The sequence below is a fragment of the Tauraco erythrolophus genome, chromosome 1, assembly GCF_009769465.1.
Source record: "Tauraco erythrolophus isolate bTauEry1 chromosome 1, bTauEry1.pri, whole genome shotgun sequence".
NCBI lineage: Eukaryota > Metazoa > Chordata > Aves > Musophagiformes > Musophagidae > Tauraco > Tauraco erythrolophus.
In genome coordinates, this window is record NC_141465.1 from 82553803 (window position 1) to 82569667 (window position 15865).

The following is a 15865-nucleotide window of genomic DNA, read 5'->3' on the forward strand; positions in this document are numbered from 1 at the left end:
TTTAGATGGATTTTAGTAGGCTTTACGTAGGACACATGAATTCCAAATGTCTTTCTCATTCTTCTGTTGGGAAGAAACTCCACAATCATCCATTCATCATTTCCATCTTCCTCAAAGTCTTTCACGGTTGTCACCAGTACTATCAAAGAGACCAGAAATTTTGACAAAATATTCGTTTTAGGAATCTCTGGAAACCAGCCTATGTATGCTTCATTATATTTGCTGAAAAGTGTTAGTGAGACAAGCTAAAATCCATAGTGAGCTAAAACTTGGTGCAGGGGAGCTTATAGGAGGGTTTCTGGAAATAAAAAGAATTACACTTCCATATTTCTTCCTAGGTGACTGACTATGAAGATGAGAGGATCACTTACCTTCTCTACTCTTCTTCTGCTTCTTGAGAAAGGAGTAGGGGGGGAAAGATCTCTTCCATTCAGTAATGAGATAAATAAATTATTTGGAATGCTACATATAGTTAGATTCCTATTACCGTGAATGTAATATAAATGTACATGAATGTACATTCTTTATATACAGTTTTTTATAATTTAGAACTTTTTATTGCATACTAAAATCACTATCAGAAAATCAACTCTTGATTGACTTGCTTAGTCAATACTTCTGCACTCAACAGTGCTGAGAAAGGAAATGAAGTTGAACGAACCCTGTAATAGCTGGGGTTTGTGAAGTAATGCCATTTATGCAGACTGTTGTTAGAGTGTAACTATACGGTTCACTAAGTTGCCATGCTTTCCTTTGCTTTTTCAGGAAATGTTCATCTTAATATGACTGGTTTGCTGAGAATGAATAAAAGCACACTGCAGATCAGAGCTGTATACTTAGCTTTAGTTATTTTAAATTTTATGGCAAAGTAGGATCATGGAAACCCAGAAAACACTCTGTAGAAGTTTAACATGTGAAGAAAGCTCTGTGGAAAGCAATGGCAATTTACTTAGAAAGTTGATAAAGACATGTCTGAGAATTGATCATTTTAGGAAAACCAGAAGCAAACCAGAGGAATAGCAAATTGACTCCTCACTGTATCTGGTGGAGCCAAAATTGAAAACACAAAGTTATTTTTCATCCAAATGTCTCAGATAAAAAAAAAAAAAAAAAAAAAAAAAAAAAAAAGTGCTGCTGTCTCTGGTGAATTTGTTTTTGTTATTTTATCTCCTTCTACTATTTTTTAATCCCTGTAATTTCTTCTTTTGTTTCTTTACACATATGATTGATTTATACAAAGTGGGAATAAGTGGAAAATTTGGTCACATGCTTTAAATTCTAGCAAAGCTTGGCACTTTCATTTGCAGACCTCAGGACAAAATGATATAGGGTTGTACAGTTTATGACATCACAGATCATTTCATGTCAGAAAGTGTATACCTTGACAAACGTGTCAATTGCTCGAGAAAGGAGTTACAGAGGCCTGACAAGCTAAGAGCTTCAAGAAGCAACAGGAGACATTGCACGGTTTTGTTAATCTCATATGCAACTTCAACTGTGTAGCAATGTAGTACCATCTGTTAAAGAAACAGAAACCAACATCACAAATTTGCAACAAAATTTCCAAACGACCTGATAAAAGCCATATTCCTTGGGGCGAGCTTGCACACGGCAATCCTTGCATACATCTGGTACAGACTGAATCACAGGCAATGACACGATTAATGCCCTGCCACATGTGACAGATGTTGTAAGTGGGGCAGGTATACATACATATGCTGCTCAGGGGCTGAGTCCCATGTGTATGCGCCAGCTGCAGATGATAAGCTGGAATATCTTCCTAAAACATGTCCTGTCGACTTAAACTCAGCCAAATCATTGAGCTGAGGGCATTATTTTCCAAGACACTTCATTCTGTCTTAAGACTAATGCAAAAGTGATGTTGCAGGTATCTGTAGTAACAGCAGTGTCATATGATTTATCTTAATGTCTCCCTTCCTAATACTGAATTGAGAAGTACACCCTGGGACCTCCTGCATGGAATGTGTGCATTTTATAATGACATCTAAATAAGTAGATATCTATGTGAAGATGTATAATGGCTGCTGTCGGGCTTTAAGGGAAGTAAAGAACACATCAGGAGCAAAGGTTGAATGCATATCAATCTGAGAGGCTAAATTTGTCTGAAAGTTTTCAACTACTGAATAAAAAATTTAAAATAACTCTTCACAGCCACACGTGAGAAAAAATATTTTCCCTTTTCCACTGTGTCTATAAGTACCACATTTTTTTTCCAAAACAGTTTTGTGAGTCACAATATAGTTATTGAAGACGGTCAGACTTCTGATAGCTGTTTACTTACAAATACTTTGACAAAGTCTTCCACAGCCAAATATGCACACATGAAGGTATCCACATGTGAGTCAAATACCTAATGCCAAATGCCTAACATGATATTCATTGATGTTATTGTCAATGAAAATGTAGTCAAGAAAATTGCCATGGCTTAATTCAATTGATTAAGCGTAAGTTTCTGGTGTTATTTCAGATGTCCTATAGCCAGCTCTCCACTTGCCTATCCTGAACAGTTTCCAGTTCAGCAGGCCTCCTTTAATCTCTCAAGCAGCTTAGAGCATTTCAAAGAACACTAAACATTTGTGCTGGCTGATCTTTCTCCTTAGGTCCAGTCTCACCATTTTCCTATTTCATATATTTAGCACTTAATACACCATACACTTCTGCATTTCTGAAGGAAATGGGTAATTTGCTCAAACCAGTAGTAATCGAATGGGATAGTGTTTAGCCAACCGAGCAAAAGAATTATTTGATTTGTCAAGCACATCAGTCCCAACATCCATTCCAGTTTTAATCACAACATCTACATATTTCATGATGTACTGTTTTTAACAGCTTGTGTAAGACTGCACATACCAAGTAATACTGGGATGTTGATTGCTGTTTGATTTAGTCATTCTGCAGATTGCTTGTCTTGCTCTTTTGAAGGTGCCAGTAACTGTGCAATCCACTGCTCCTCAGCTTACATTTCTTCACAGTTCTTACAGAAATGATCTTGATAGGAGAGACACAAATCAGATGTGATCTAGGTGGTGCATTGTCTTCCAGGTCTTTTAATAGATAGGTTCTAACTTTAGGTACAGGGAAACTTTGAATGATAAGTGTTTAGATATTCATCTGTCTAAGTCTACATGGAAAGGACAGACTACTTGTTAAAGAGGAGGTAAGTGTTAAAAGCTCAAGCTGACTTTTTAAAAATTTTGTTTTACAATGTTAACATTTTGTGAATTATACAGTGTGTTCTCAGCTGCCAGCCACAGTTATGGCTCACACTTGACGTTTTTAATGAGTCCCATAGCCTTTGTGATTTTATATATACGTATATATGTGTGTATGTATATATAAGTGCATATGTACGTGTGTGTCCATATATCTATAAAATTATTCCTGTGTGAAATTGTTCAGTCATTTTTCAACATAGATTTTGTGAGCTGCAAAGATCTTCACAGTAAAAAAATCATCCTGAGAATAATTTTCTTGTGGATGCTCAAAATGCACTGTCTCAAAGTTTATTATTTTATAACTCAGTGTGGAAGTTACAGTCATATTATCTACATATGCCACATCATCTAGGTCATTAAGGAAGTTGAACAGGATTGGACCTAGTATTCCTTCCTTCTCATTAGTCCCTCTGTACCTGTGTTATAATAAACTTCTGTTCTCAGACTATACCATGCCAAACATTCTGCTCTGCTCTCTGAAAAAAAAAAAAAAAAAAAAAAGATAAAACATGGATTTTCTCCTAAGGATGGTGCCTTAATCAAAAGATCACCAGAATAGGTTCTCATTTGTTTATCCTCTATCATGTGTTCCTTTCACCAACAGAAGAAAAAAAAGCCCAAGGTTCAATACTTCACATCCTTATGAAAATTCAAACCTCAAATTCCCACAAATATGCCTTTTTACTATGGCATATGTGGCATATTTAGGATATGGAATAGAACAATTAGATAATTTTTGTGAATATTCTCCTTTCTATGTGAAGGAGATATACATCACATATAGAAATTATCAAAAGTATTCTATTTTTTTTTTCCTGAGTACCTCACTACCTCCTGCTCTTCTCAATGAAAATGTTGATACCTTGGCTGAAATGTAAGTACCTGAATTTGCAGTGAGTGACATATCTAGAGCATACATTTATGTGCAGTCAGATGATGAGGACAGACACAAATATGTCCTAGGTGTTCCCTTTCTTTTGGTCATATGATAGAAAATAAGTTTACCATTATCACACAAAAAATGATGTGTCATAAAAATAAACAAACAAAAATTTAGGGGAATAAATGTGTTCCTTTGGTATCAGAAATCATTTCCAGAATAAAAAGCTGAAGAACAGAGAAGTGTTAAATATGTGATAAAACAAAATTTTGAATTGTAAAAACTTCATGTGAAAACTTTTCAAGGACTGACTGACTAATAAGAGCCAAAGGGCTTGTATTTCTCAAGGATATCAGTAACTGGCAAGCTACTGGAGTGCTGAATCCCAAAATCAAGGTAAAAGAAGCAGCAAAAAAGTTGTAGTATATCAAGAATTCTGTAACTCAGATCATGTCTAAAGGGCAGAGAGGTCGGAGGAAGGTGCATGTTTGAGCGAACAAAGACTTCAGAATTGTATACCAAGTAAACAGAAACAAAACTTTATGAGAAAGCTCTTTCAACACGTAGAAGCAACTCATGTGCCTGTACAACTTCTAATCATATAATTGGAACTGGACTCCCAATTACTGCTGCAACTTCGTAACTAGGAATGAATGACTGGTATGTGAATGGTTATGTGTGGTTTTGCCTGTGTGTTTTTATATTGATAAACTGAACAGAAAGGTCTGAAAATTTTGTTGCTGGATTATGTCAAACTACAAACCAACATGATATTTTAATTTTTACATCAAATAACTTGATCACAGGAAGGAGAAGATACACACAGGTAGGCTTTGCTTAACCAGCTAGGCAATGGTGTTTTGGCCTATCACAGACACATGATAAAAAAAGAATTCCATGTGAAGCCACTTGTGGTACTTCCTGTCTAACACTGAATCTCATTTTAGAATGGAATGAATCATGCTCTGAAGGTACCTAAGTGTCTTTATTCATTATGTAAAGAAACATTTTTACTTAATCTATGTGCTTAGTTTTCAGACAGATAAAGTCAAGTGGTAAGAATCCTACCCTATGTGCTTGAAGGAATTTTAAAGTACTACAGTGATATGCCTTCAAAACGGTCTAGTGTGATACATTCTCAAGAGAGATGAAAGCTAAAAGAAGATTTTGGCCTGATTTCAGCCTAAGTAGCACAATATACCTAATACTTCTTTATGGATCTTGTTTACTCCTTTTCTATAATGTAAGAAACATGGATTCTTACTGTCTTCAGTCTTTTACATTTTGCTGAATGTTACACAGTTCTGTTACACAGCACGGTAGAGCAGTTTGCATTATGCCTGCTTTCTTACCGTAAGATTGTGGTGAAGATGTTTCCTTCCTGCTTCCCATAATAAATTGGTTTCAACTGATAACAGTAATTTATATAAAGTGGGATACGTTTGACAACTAATTCGCTTTTTGTTTGACAGAATTTCACGTATCTGGTGGAGTTATTTAGGACCTCAATTTTAAACTTTGTGTATAAGCACCAAGTTGGGTGATTTCAATCTTTTCTAGAATAGTCTAAGGAATTATTACTTTTACCATAAACAGTATTTGCAACATATTCTCCAGCGTGGATACATCCAAAATGGGAATGTAGTAAGGTTTATTTAGTTAGTGACTTCACAACATTCTGCTTGAGTGTCATTTACATAAATTGCAAATGTTTGTGTCTGAATTCGTCACATTCAGCTCTCCTGAACAGTTAATGGAAAGAACTCATATTCTTTTTGTTATATATAGTTATGAACTATACAATTAATACATATTCCATACCCATTCAATCATTAGACGTTACAGTCATGTGTTATTTGCATATTTTATATACACACTATCATAAACAGTAGCATTACTGTCCAATTCAAGCTAGAGTGGCCACCTCAGAACATGAACTCCCTGGACAATATGGGTACAAGGCATGAATCACAAAAATGTGTTTTGCCCTAGAGAGCATAGAGGGAGAAGATGCCGCTAACACTGCCATTTAGCCATCTGCATTCTGTCCCTGATTCTGCAGTTATTGCCAAGCACATTTCCATGTATATTACCAATGGCTTGGGCTTTGTCTTTTTTTAACTAGCAGTCATTTTCTGCTTTTTTATACAATAGTTTAACTGTTCCTGCCTGGTTTCCTGTAGCAGCTGCCCTAGTATCTTCTCTGAATGCCAAGCCTAATTCTAAACAGAGCCAAAGAAGTGGTTTCTGCTTCTTGTTCTTTTTTTTTTTTTTTTTTAGTATTTTCTTAGCTGTTCCAAAGGCATTTAGCTTCCATTTACATAGATTTGAGCAAGAGAACATGATATTCCAGTTTGCTCACTTCCCACATACGAAAAAACAAGGAAGTGTTTGTCTTTACAGATTGTTTGCTTTTCATCATACTAGATGCAAGGAAAATGCAATACACCCACAAGCATATGCACATACACAGTCACCTTGGAGATTCAGTATTGTAAGTGGGAGAGCAACCATGTACGGAAATCCAGATAATACACTTGGCCAGGGCCGCTCTGACATTTTAAGTATACATATTTGACGTGTTTTTTTACTGTTAAATACATGTGCTTTATGAATTCCTGTATCATCTCCTTCCACTGAAACTGGATAAAGGGAACCATATGGGCCTTTCACATCCTATAAAAGAGATTCAGATTGAAATAAACAGTGGGAAATTTGCCCCTTTTGTTGCACCACATTGTCACTATAAGGTTTTGAGCTAGCAAGGAGCACACTAGTGCTCCACTGTGTCACCTATGTGTTCTCACTTGTTTTCTCTTCAACTATTAAAAAGGAGAGCCTTACCAGAAGAATAATGACGAAGTCACAACACTTCAGAGACAGGAGACAAGCAGGAGAGGGAAAAGCACAGCTGAATGGGGTAAAAAGGTAACAGAAACAGCATGAGTAAAACTTGTTAGAGGCAACTCCTTACCTAAATCACTCCTACATGAGACAGTCTTAAACTTGGGGAAAATTGTCCTTTCCAGTAGGATTTCTTCCAAAGAAATCACTGTTTTCATCTACAAAAATAAATTCCTTCCACTTCCTAGACCTGAGGTTAAATTACCCAAAGACTCCATTATTAAACTCTCTCACTCTGTAAAACAAGACAGCCACATGGCAGCAACCCTTTTAATAGTAGTCCCCATCCTGTGTTAAATCCTGAACTGTTCCCAGACGGCTGTTTGAGAGAATGCGTGTTGGCATAAGCTAAATATATTCTAGGAATCTTTTCCAGCAATCTAACCAGAAAAATAGCAGCCTTCCAATGCCTGGAAACTGTCTGTCAGTCTTCAATTTATTAGAATCTACGTAAGCTTTCTTATGAAATGTAGAAATGTAGATAGATTTACACATATCTTCTTGTTTCCTAGATTTGTATATTTTTCTGTGTTCAGCTCCTTCCTTCCTTCCTTCCTTCCTTCCTTCCTTCCTTCCTTCCTTCCTTCCTTCCTTCCTTCCTTCCTTCCTTCCTTCCTTCCTTCCTTCCTTCCTTCCCTCTCTTTCTTTTTCTTTCTTTATCTCTCTTTCTTTTTCTTTCTTTCTCTCTCTTTCTTTCTTTCTCTCTTTCTCTCTTTCTCTCTTTCTCTCTTTCTTTCTCTCTTTCTCTCTCTCTCTCTCTCTCTCTTTCTTTCTTTCTTTTTTTCTTTCTTTCTCTCTTTCTTTCTTTCTTTCTCTCTCTTTCTTTCTTTCTTTCTTTCTTTCTTTCTTTCTTTCTTTCTTTCTTTCTTTTTCCTTCCTTCTTTCCTTCCTTTCTTGTTAATAGGCTACAAGATGATTCTCTAACAAACTACAGCATTTGGGGAAAAAGAACATTTTCTCAGTGTAAAATAAAATGAGAAAATAAATTTTGCAAAATTGTTTTTCATCCAATTACAGTCTTCAAGAATGCAAGTTATTTTGAAAAGTTTCCTCCTTCTTCAAAAATTGTACATTATGATAATTTACTTATACAGTTTTACTTAAAATAGCCTATTTGTAACACGATGATTAATTTCTTTCCAGTAAGTATGTGGGAAGAATGATAGGAGTGAAAATTAGGAGACAACTTGTTTTTTATCAAAATAATTTGATGCTAAACTGCATTCAGAGATTTGAGGTAGTCTATTTTTGAAACACTAATTTCTGAGCAGCTGTAAACAGACGTAGAGAACAACTGGTTGAAATATAATACTAAAGTTCTTCCATTAGAGAAACAAGATTTTTATCAATCCTGTATACACATCATTCATAGGAAAAAAAAAATCTGTCTTATTTTTGCAGTGAAAACACCCACAAGCATATCATTAAGTTATAGTTGAGGTACAGATGTTTACAGAACTACCACATGTATTCTTATACTTTAGGTTCATCTAGAATTTTCCATCATATTATCAGGCTAACTAAAAAAGTCTTAATAAGTATTCAAGAGTTTACCTAATAATATAAATTTATTTTTAATCATGGTTTCTGTTCCAGTATTTAAGCACACTGCTCTTTAGTTGATTAACTGATTGTTCTTGTTCTTTAAGAGGCTTCTTGATCATAGAATCCCTAATTTCAGTTTGGAACGTGGTACCTTTAAACAGTCTCTTACACCCTTACTCATAACACTGTATCTGTTTTGCCTAGTTGTCTTTCACAGACTAGTACATTAGACCCTTGTATATTCACAGAAGATAAACAGTAAGTGGTATAATAATATAAAGGTTTGAGACTGTTTGAGATTTCTTCCCTATCTCTCTCTGTGCTACTGGTATCTACTTATAATATGGCTAGCACACTAAAGAACAAATGGTGTAGAGCAACAAATGTAAAAAAACCCCACATTTGGCCAAAATTATATTGCATGAAAATTCTCCTCATACACATACTAGAAGAGAGCTATTTTTACATGGAATGTATTCAGAAATATTTTGACCTTTAATGGTGTTTGTTTTTTTTTTTAAGAAGTCTTTTGTTGGTTTATAGAATCATAGAATCATAGAATCATAGAATGGTTTGGGTTGGAAGGGACCTCAAAGATCATCTAGTTCCAACCCCCCTGCCATGGACAGAGAAATCGTCCACTACACCAGGTTGCCCAAAGCCTCATCCAGCCTGGCCTTGAACACCTCCAGGGATGGGGCATCCACAACTTCTCTGGGCAACCTGTTCCACTGCCTCACCACCCTCAGAGAGAAAAATTTCTTCCTTGTATCTAATCTAAATCTCCCCTCTTTCAGTTTGCATCCATTGTCCCTTGTCCTATCACTACACGCCCTTGTAAAGAGTCCCTCTCCAGCTTTCCTGTAGGCTCCCTTTAGGTACTGGAAAGCTGCTATAAGATCACCCCGGAGCCTTCTCTTCTCCAGGCTGAACAGCCTCAACTCTCTCAGCCTGTCTTCATAGCAGAGGTGCTCCAGCCCTCGAATCATCTTCGTGGCCCTCCTCTGGACTCGCTCCAGTAGCTCCATGTCCTTCTTATGTTGCTGACTCCAGAGCTGTATGCAGTATTCCAGGTGGGGTCTCACGAGAGCAGAGTAGAGAGGCAGAATCACTTCCCTCAACCTGCTGGCCACGCTTCTTTCGATACAGCCCAGGATACGATTTGCTTTCTGGGCTGCCAGTACACATTGCCGGTTCATGCTGAGCTTCTCTTCAACCAGCACTCCCAAGTCCTTTTCCTCAGGCCTGCTCTCAATCCATTCTCCGCCCAGCCTGTACTTGTGCATGGGATTGCCCTGACCCATGTGCAGGACCTTGCACTTGGCCTTGTTGAACTTCATGAGGTTCTCACAGGCCCATCTCTCCAGCCTGTCAAGGTCCCTCTGGATGGCATCCCTTCCCTCCAGCGTGTCCACAACACCACACAACTTGGTGTCATCTGCAAACTTGCTGAGGGTGCACTCAATCCCACTGTCCATGTCTCCAACAAAGATGTTAAATAGCACTGGTCCCATTACTGACCCCTGAGGAACACCACTCGTCACAGGCCTCCACGTGGACATTGAACCATTGACCACAACTCTTTGAGTTCGACCATCCAGCCAATTCCTTATCCACTGAGTGGTCCATCCATAAAAACCATGTCTTTCCAGTTTAGAGACAAGGATGCCGCATGGGACAGTATCAAATGTTTTGGATAAGTCCAGGTAGACAATGTCAGTTGCTCTTCCCCTATCCATCAATGCTGTAACCTCATCATAGAAGGCCACCAAATTAGTCAGGCAGGATTTGCGCTTAGTGAAGCCATGTTGGCTGTCACCAATCACCTCCTTATTTCCTATGTGCCTTAGCATAGTCGTCAGGAGGATCTGCTCCATGATCTTGCTTAGCACAGAGGTGAGACTGACTGGCCTGTAATTCCCTGGGTCTTCTTTTTCCCCTTTTTAAAGATGGGGGCTATGTTTCTCCTCTTCCAGTCATTGGGAACTTCACCAGATTGCCACGACTTCTGAAATACGGTGGATAGTGGCTTAGCAACTTCATCAGCCAGTTCCCTCAGGACCCGTGGATGCACCTTGTCTGGTCCCATGGACTTGTCCACCTTCAGGTTCTTTAGATGGTCTCGGACCTGATCTTCTCCTACAGTGGGCGGTTCTTCATTCTCCCAGTCCCTGCCTTTGCCTTCTGTGACTTGGGCTGTGCAGCTGGAGCTCTTGCCAGTAAAGACTTAGGCAAAGAAGTCATTGAGAACCTCAGCCTTCTCCATATCCTGGGTGGCCAGGTCCCCCGTTTCCTTCCGGAGAGGGCCTACATTTTCCCTAGATCTCTTTTTATCACTGACATATTTATAGAAGTTTTTCTTGTTGCTCTTGATGTCCCTGGCCAGATTTAACTTGACCAGGGCTTTGGCTTTCCTAATCTGATCTCTGGTTGCTCGGACAATTTCTCTGTATTCTTCCCAGGCTACCTGTCCTTACTTCCACCCCCTATAGGCTTTCTTTTTGTGTCCGAGTTGGTCCAGGAGCTGCTTGTTCATCCATGTAGGCCTCCTGGTGTTCCTACCTGACTTTCTCTTTGTTGGGATGCACCACTCCTGAGCTTGGAGGAGGTGATCCTTGAATATTAACCAGCTTTCTTGTGCCCTTCTTGCCTCCATGGCCTCGTCCCATTGTACTCTAGCGAGGAGATCCCTGAAGAGGCCAAAGTCTGCTTTCCTGATATCCAGGGTAGTGAGCCTGCCATGCACCCTCCTTGCTTCTCTAAGTGTCTTGAATTCTACCATTTCATGATCGCTGCAGCCAAGGCTGTCCTTAAGCGTCACGTTCCCCACCAGTCCTTCACTGTTGGTGAGAACAAGGTCCAGCAAAGCACCTCTCCTCGTTGTTTCCTCTACCACTTGGAGAAGGAAGTTATCATCCATGCGTTCCAGGAACCTCCTGGATTGCCTATGCCCTGCTGTGTTGTCTTTCCAACAGATATCAGGATGGTTGAAGTCCCCCATGAGGACCAGAGCTCGTGAACGTGAGGCAGCTCCTATTTGTCTGTAGAGGGCCTCATCCACCCAGTCCTCCTGGTCAGGTGGTCTGTAGCAGACCCCGACTACTGCGTCCCCTGTCCCTGCTATCCAGAGATATTTTAGAAATACAGGACACAGAGCAGGAAGAAGACTTGGAGACTATTGAGTTCACACATTTAACCTTGGAAGGAAAACACATTGTTTAATTAAATGGATATATATATATATGATAAAAACACAGCTAAACACAGTATATAATATAGGAAATTAGGCTGAGCCCTGTCTATTTTGTTTCATTTAAAAGCATGTCATGAAAGTTTTATATGTAATGAGAGGGAACTTGGAACTAATTAGGTCAGGTACTACAATTAACTTAATTATGTTCTATGAATATAAGGCAGTCATACCAGCTTTATTAAATTTGACATTAGAAGATGTCATTTTCAAGGTTTTAAAACATTTTCCAACTTGAAAATGTTATTAAGGACATATTTTGAGAGAAGAGTGATTTGTTGTAATTTGTTATAATTTGTTATGTTTTAACCACAGAATCGGTAAACTCAGAGGACTAAGTCCTTTAGTGCATCTATGTAGTTTGTCACATCTGACAGGTGAAAGATCAGAAGTAGAGCTGCCCTTTTTCTCGTTTTAAAAAAGAAGTAAGATCAACCAAAATTGAAGGGTAGGAATAGAGGAGTGTAAAACAAGCCGCACTGAGCACATGAGAAGTCTTCCAGTCCGAAGCTGGAGCAATTGTCCATTCTTCCCTCACTGCATAGACATGGCATTCAGGTATCTCCCAAGTAATTTTGATGCTATGATTTTTCTAACAGTTTTTTTTTCAGAATGTGATCTAGTTTATTCTTTTGCTATAGTACGATTGGAAAATAAATTTTGTCTTGTGCAATTTAGCTCTGAGAAGAGCTGGGACCTAAATTATATGTGATAATGAACACCAGTAAACTGATGTTAAGGTCGTTGGTCAAAGATGGATGGAAATCCAGTAAAAGCTCCAAGGGACAATTTACCACCAGAATAAACTTCAATTTATAATTTATGTTGTAGTATTACTTTTATCACTCTTCAACATCTGCTGTGTTTTCAAATTTGTACATAGAAAACAGTTTATTGATCCAGAAGAACTCAACAGCTTCACATTAATATTAACTTGCACAGTTAATGCAGAGAAAATAAAAGCAACATAATGAAAACAAATTTAAGCTTAAGGACAGTAATTTGTTGGTAGTATATAATACATTGTTTTCGCTTAGAGTGACATACCAAGTCCTAGAAACATATATTTTACGTTATAGGAAAGAACGGACTTCATGGCACAATGGGGTGTAATTATTGATAAAAGCATTTAGATGAAGAAAGTTTATTTTCTAACTTAAATATCATTTAAGGACATGCGGAATTAAAATAGAAAATTGCATGGATGAGATTACTCAACAGCCAAATTATACTTCTACTTTTCGTTTGCTGAACATCTTAAATATAAAACTTTCACAGAAGTTGAGATGGAATTTCTAACAATTTTCTATTCATACTCCCTTTTTTCTCTGATTTGTTTATTTCCTTAAACACTCTGGATCACATTGCTTAAAGGTGCTGTAACTTGACTGATTCTGAAATATAGATCAATAAAGGTAATTTCAAGCAATTGGAAGGAAAGAGGCCTTTTTCTAGGATTTTTTTTTCCATGTTGAGAAGATGAACTTTGGGTAGCATTTCTATCAGAATTTTCTGCAGTCAGAAGAAAGCGTTTGCTGACTTGTAAAAAATTACTGTCTTTACATCTTTAGGAATGTAGGCATATTACACAGAAACTCCAATAAAGATTTCAAGAAAAAACTTACAATTCTGATAAAATTTAAGTATTTTCTTATCTTACATTAGTATAACAATTTTAGTGACTTCTGGAAGAATTAATGTATGTTCCAAGGTATTTATCTGATCAAGTCTATTTCTTTTTTATTTATTTATCATTTGTCTTTTGCTATTCAGTCCATTTTGCAAGGTCCTAAAACTAGAAATTATTTCAAATGAACACATAAATACAGATTTTATGTATGACAGAATTTTTTATTCAGTACAATCAAAACTGCTTGTTCACAGGTCTGGTTCTCCTCCTTTTTCCTGAGCCTGGTTCTTCTTCTGTTGTGGATCCGTAAAAAGAGCTGTACTAGAAAAAACAAACAAACAAACAAACAAAATCTGTTTTTTTTTTTTCTTTTAGAAAGATAGTTTTACAATTAGTTCTGAATAATAATGATATATTAAAAATAACTTCATTTTTTGTCACTTACTAATTCAATCTGTTCTATAACCCTGTACACAAATAAATTGTAATCTTGGAAAATAGAGAAAACTGAGGAACACCACTCATCACTGGGGTCTCCACTTGGCCATCGAGCCCTTGACCACAACTCTTGGAATGCAACCATCCAGCCAATTCCTTATCCATCGAGTGGTCCATTCGTCAAATCCATGTCTCTCCAATTTAGAGACAAGGATGTCACGTGGGACAGTGTAGATCATGTCAGTTACTCTTCCCTTATCCACCAATGCTGTAACTCCATCATAGAAGGCCATCAAATTTGTCAAACATGATTTGCCCTTAGTGAAGCCGTGTTGGCTTTCATCAGTCATCTCCTTTTTTTCCATGTGCTTTAGCATAGTTGCCAGCAGGATCTGCTCCATAATCTTGCTGGCCACAGAGGTAGACTGACTGGGTCTTCTTTTTTTGTTTTTTTAAAAATGAAGGTTGTGTTTCCTCTTTTCCAGTTGGTGGCAACTCCACCAGACTGCCACAACTTCTCAAATATGATGGATAGCGGCTTAGCAACATCATCCGCCAGTTCCCTGAGGATCCGCGGATGCATCTCTTCAGGTCCCATGGACTCGTGCACCTTTGGGTTCCTTAGATGGTCTCGAACCTGATCTTCTCCTACAGTAGGTGGTTCTTCATTCTCCTAGTTCCTGTCTTTGCCTTCTGTGACTTGAGTGTTGCAGCTAGAGCACTTGCCAGTGAAGACTGAGGCAAAAAAGTCACTGAGTACCTCAACCTTCTCCATATCCCAAGTAACCAGCTCTCCTGTTTTCTTTCTAGAGAGGACCTACCTTTTCCCTAGTCCTCCTTTTGTCACTGATGTACCTATAGAAGCTTCTCTTGTTACCCTTGATGTCCCTGGCCTGATTTAATTCTATAAGGGTTTAGTTTTCCTAAGAGAACGGGTCAGGTTTTAAATAGTTCCAGAAACTGGAACTATGGGGCCAGATGATCAAAATAAATTTGCTTTTTTTTCAAAACAAGGACTGGCATTCATTTCACTTAACTGTAGGGCTCTAATGCTTTACCAATACTGAAGATGTTATTCAAAAAATCAAATGTAGACATGTTCACTGCAGCTGGTCAAACTACTCTTCCTTTATAGCCAGTGGAGAAAAAAACTTGGGGAAGTTGGGGAAAGAAGAGAAGCTCTTAAAGTATGAGTCACCTCATCTTTTCACAGTGCTTAAGCTGAGATAAAAGGAAAGATACCTTAGAACTTAAGTGTTTCCCTCCATTGTGCGGAACTATAAGGACATGGAAATCATCAAATCCAGATCAATGAGGTGGATATATTTGATATTCAGTCTTCTTCTGAAAAGGTCAGGAGGGAAAAAAACACAACCTAGGTATGAAAACATATAAGGAAGTGTAAGTACCATACCTACACTCCAATTTGACAGCACATGCTTATTTTAGATTGACATTCCCCACCTTAGGCACTTGCATTAGGGAAGGTCAATCTCATCTATGATTACAATAAATTTAGCAATAATCCACTAATTACGCATTCAGCCACACCATCATCCAATTAGTAAGCTGCTCCTAGTAGTCTCAGATATTTTTTATCCACATCTTTTAAAAGTATTGAATAGTCTGATGTAAGAAATGTGGCCCAAATTCCTTGTGTGCACTTACGGAAGCTAGTGCTCTTCTGAAGCTCTATCTTTTTACCACCATAACTTGATTTCAGCATTGTTCAATGACTGAGGTGAGGCCTTTTCAAATTGTCTCAATACTGTTGTTGTCTTTTTCAACTTCAGTAAAGATTCTTCTTTTCTAAGACTTCTCTCAACAGTGTGGGTTTTTTACTGTTGAGAAAACAGTATTGCAATATTCTAAGGGTGCTTGCCTGCTATCAAAAAAAAAGGTAATAATTCTTTCTTGTTTGCTATTGAAAAGGTTCTGAGTTTGCATACATTTATGATGACTCAAGGGAAAGGGGGTGATAT